Source organism: Elephantulus edwardii, unplaced genomic scaffold (genome assembly GCF_000299155.1).
Source record: "Elephantulus edwardii isolate Elephantulus edwardi_28Jun2011 unplaced genomic scaffold, EleEdw1.0 scaffold00038, whole genome shotgun sequence".
Taxonomy (NCBI): domain Eukaryota; kingdom Metazoa; phylum Chordata; class Mammalia; order Macroscelidea; family Macroscelididae; genus Elephantulus; species Elephantulus edwardii.
This window is the reverse complement of record NW_006399788.1, coordinates 1,523,575-1,528,763: the sequence shown is the minus strand read 5'-3', so window position 1 is coordinate 1,528,763 and position 5,189 is coordinate 1,523,575.

Sequence of the window (5,189 nt, the reverse complement as noted above, 5' to 3'; positions counted from 1 at the left end):
CTGTTGGGTCACCCTTCTTTGGAATCGGAACAAATATAGATCTCTTCCAGTCAGTTGGCCAAGTGGTTGTTCTCCAGATTTCTTGGCACAACTTGCTCATCCCATCCAAGGCATCATCTGTGTGTATAAAATTATTTTTTTAAAAAATGCATGCATCAGATGTTATACTTGCATAAAACAAAGGTCAATAGACTTGAGGAAATTGTCAACACATCACTCTCACAAAAGGACAGACCAACTAACTTCATAGACATATTCAAGGTACTACACCCAATAAAAACTCAACTTACTTTCTTCAAGTGCATCTGGTACATTCTCCAGTGTTGACCATAAATTAGAATACAAAGACTCATTTTTAGCTTTTTTAACAAAAATAAAGTAAAACAAAGCATCTTCTCAACCCAAAATGTCAAAAAACTAGAAAATATTAAGAATGTATAGGAGGAAAATCTTACTTGAGTATTATTGGGTTATAGAAGAAATAAAAAGTAATATTAAAAATTTTTCAAAATTAATAAAAATGAAAATACAGTATATCAAAATCTCTGGGATATAGCAAAGACAGTTCTCAGGGGGCAATTCATAGCAAAATATAAACACATAAAAAAGAACAAATGAGCAAAATAAATTAACTCAACATCTCCAGCAAACAGAAAAACAAAAGGCTTATCTCAAACTCTAGAAGAAAGGAAATTACAAGGATAAGGGCTGAAATCAATAGGCTAGAAAGCAGGAGGAAAAATTTAAACACATAGGCAAATTTAACAAAAGAAAAAGACACAAATAACTCAAATAAGGAATGAAAGAGGCAAAATCACAACAGACCCAACTAAAATGAAAAAGATTATAATGAATTATTTTGAAAATATACACTCCTAAACAGTTGAAAACTGTGGCTGACTCTGAGAAGAATGGGAATCCCAGAACGCTTGATCATGCTTATGTGAAGCCTACACTTGGACCAGGAGGCAGTCATCAGAACAGAACAAGGAAACACTACATGGTTCAGAATTGTGAAGGCTGTATGCCAGGGATGTGTTCTGTCTTTATACCTTTTAATTCTATATGTGGAACAGATTATCTGAAGGCTAGGCTCGAAGAAGAGAAATGTGGCATCAGGATTGGAGACAGACTCATCAACAATCTGAGTTATGCAGATGACACCACCCTGCTTGGTGAAACTGAGGAGGGCCTGGAGCACTTGTTGCAGAAGGTCAAGGACTGCAGCCTTCAACATGATTTTGAAGCTCAACATCACGAAAACAAAGATTCTTACCACTGCTCCGATTGGCAGTATCATGGTAGATGGTGAAGAGATTGAAATTGTTAACAGCTTTAGTCTGCTTGGCTCCACAATCAACACTCTTGGTACCAGCAGCCAGGAAATTGAAAGACGAAATGCATTGGAAAAGTCTTCTGTCAGAAATCTCTCCAAAGTACTGAAAAGCAATGATGCCACTCTAGAGACTAAATTGACGACCGTGCTTCGAAACACATTTGCCGTCATTTGTGCCAACGTGTAAGGCAAAAGACAAGACCCCCATAATCCTATCAACTGATGTAGAAAATATCTTCAACAAAATAAAAAAAGAGAGGAATTTCCTCAAACTCGTGAGATATATACCTGCAAAACCAAGATCTAGTTTCATTCTCAATAGAGAAAGACTAGAGATGTGCCCCTTGCAAAGCAAGGATGCCACTGTTACCACTCCTGTTCCATGTTGTATTAGAAGTACTAGATGGCATGAAAAGCAAGAGAAGGAAATGCTAGAAAAAGGTGTTTTTTTAAAAAATGTGACATATTTAAAATGTAGCTGCATGAATAAGGTGCATCAATAACTTAAGCCAGTATAATGAAAATCATAGTAGATGGGGGAAGGTGGATTTTTTTTTTTAAAACCAGACATGTATACTTACAACAAAAGTATAATAACAAATGCTGGTATAAAATGTGCGAATATATCAATGGAATAGCAGACAATGATCCAAACAAAATTATATGCTAAACCAATGAGTGTAAACTTCTAGAAACCTATGCTCTGCAAAGAAATAATTTTAAGAAAAAGAATGAGTTGGTTGTAATTCATGTTAGAAAGTAAACTTTACAGTATTTTACAGTATTTACAGTATTTTGGATGATAGACTTGGGCAGGGATACTACAACTGACTCTGAAAGACTAGCAGAAAGTTCTTTTTTTTTTTTGACATTGTATATTTTTGTTGTGTGTTTTCAAGTCATAACTAATTCATAGCTGACATTCCTGCAGTTTTTCAGAGGCTGTATACCACATTAAAGGAGAATTCCCATCTTTCTCTTGTGGAGGAGTTGGTAAACTTGAATTCTCTGACTTTGTGTTGGCTGCACAACTCCTTATTGCTAGAGCTACTTACTCCTTATCACAAGTCCCAATAATGTTGTGTAGGATACTGTAATGAAAACCAATGCAGAGACAGTGTGACTTGAGATGATCACTTGACAGCAACTGGAGTAGAGGATGGTCTTTGGGTTTGGAGAAAAAAGTAGAGAGTAGTTGCTATTTTAGGTGCTGTTAAGAATAACTCATAGCATTCTTATGTACAACAAGTCTGCACCTGTCCTATCCTGTGCCATTCTCACAATCTTGGACACACTTGAGCTTACTGTTGCAGTCACTGTCAGTCTTCTGGTAGAGGGTCTTCCTTTCTTTCACCATCCCTCCACCTTTCCAAGCATGATTTCCCTCTCCAAAGAAATCTTCACCTAGCAACAAAGTATGTGAGATGAAACTTCATCAACTTTGCCTCCAAGGAACATTTTGGCTGCAAATTCTCCAAGACCTGTCTGTTTGTTCTTTTTGGCAGTACATGGGATATTCAGTACTCCAATATCACAGTTCAAAGCTATCATTTCTTCTTCTGTCGTCCTCATTCACTGTCCATGCATAGCAAGTTATTGAAAAGACTTTGGCCTAAATAAGGCATACCTTATTCCTCAAATGAACATCATTGCTCCTCAATAATTTGGAGATGTTTGTGACTGCAGACTTTCCCAGTATAATATATCCCCTGATCTCATGACTGTTGGTACTAAGTATATTGATTGTGGTGATTGTGGATCCAAGTAACATAAAGTTGTTGACAATTTCAATCTTTTCTCTATCGATCTAGATGTTGTCTATAAAGCTAGTGCAGAGATTTTTGTTTGTTTGTATTCTTGACATTGAGATGCAATCCATATTGAAGGCTGTAGTCTTTGACCTTCTGCAGGAAACACTTCAAAGAATCTTCACATTTAGCAAACAAGGTTGTGTCATCTGCATATTGATGCATCTTCCTCCAATTTTGATGCCACATTCTTCTTCATAGAGTTCAGCTTCTTAATTTGCTCAGCATACAGACTGAATGGATATAGAGTAAGAATACAATTTTGACACACTCCTTTCTTAGTTTTAAACTATGTAGTGTTCCTTTGCTCTGTTCGCACAATAGCATCTTGGTCTAAGTTTCACATGAGCAAAATAAAATGTTCTGAGATTTCCATTTTTCAAATATTAGCCATAATTGGTTATGATCTACAGAGTAAAATTCCTTTGCTTAGTAAATAAGGCATAAATAGACATCCTTCTGGTATTTTTTGCTTTCAGCCAGGATCCATCTGACATCAGCAATGATATTCTTGGTGCCACAGCCTTTTCTAAACCCACACTGAACTTCTGGCAGTTCTGTGTATGTACTGACTGTTCTAGCCATTTTTTTAATGATCTTCAGCAGTTATTAGATAGACAGTGATGCTATTTTCACAAAAGAGACTGCAAGAAGAGAAACAGATTGAGAGTGCAGATGTTAAGATTTTTTTAAATGTATGAACCTATGGAATTAAGTTGTCTAAAGATTTTTTTGGTCGTCCACTGGTTACATAGATGTGGAACTCAGTGGATAGCCAGGTCTGTAAATAAACTTGAGAATACAATATATTTGTGATATTTGAAGACATGTATGGATGAATTTAGTCAGGGATCACATGTAAAATGAATATCAACAATGGTGCTAGGAGCAGGAAAATGAAGGTAAGAGGATGGAAAGGAATACAGGGTATACAGTGGAGAGAGATTGCTGATTGGGTTTCTTACCACTCCAATAAATCAAATAACTCAATAAAGCAAGTCATGTAATTTTGTTTTGTTTTTTCGTGTGTTTTGTTTTGTTTTTTTTAATTTCCCAGTGCATATACAGCAATGTTTACATTATACTGTAGTCTATAAACTAATAACCGTAGTGGTACAGTGCATAATGTATTGGAATGGTAACCAAAATTTCAGTGATTTGTGTTTTCCAGCCACTCCAAGGGAGACAGATGGGCAGACAGTCTCCTCTTGTAAAAATGCATGGCCTTAGGAACCCAAAAGAGTATCAATGAATTGGAACCAGTTTGAAGACCTTCGGTTTGTTTTCTTGTGGTAGTCTATTAAATGTGCAATAGCAATATGAGAAAGTTTTAAGCATTGTTAGAATTGGAAAAATATGACTCAACGACACATAGTAATCACAATGTTGTTTTGAAAAACAATAGTCCCAATAGACTTGCTTGATGCAGGATTGCAACAATCCCTCTCTTCGTAATTTTTTTTTAAAGTAAGCACAATACCTATAAAGCACAATAAAGCAAAGTGCAAAAACTGAAGAAAGCCTGTATATTCACATCAGAACAGTATCATAACACAACATGAAAGGTAGCAACATTTTTTAAGAGAACAAAGTAACTAACTAACCAGTTTGTTGCTGTTGGTAGGTGTCATATAGTTAGATCACAGATCATACAGGCCCTATGAACAATAGATCTGAGAATCTATCCTGCAACATCCACATAATCTCTGGATATATTTGAGACCGTTGCTACAGTCTCTATGTGAATCCATCTTAAGTATCTTCCTCTCTTACACTGACTCTCCAGCTTTCCAAGCATGTTATATTTTTCCAAAGACCAGCTCCTCTTTACAATAGGGCCAAAATATGACAGAGTTTTATTATCCTTGCCTCTAAGGAACATCTTAGCTGCACTTCCAAGACAGACTTGTTTGTTCTTTTGACAATCTATGGAATATGCAATACTCTTCTCCAATACCACAAGACAAAGTCATTGATTCTTCATCTTTATTCATTGCCCAACTTTCATATGCTTAAGAAGAAATTGAAAATACTATAGCTTGAAT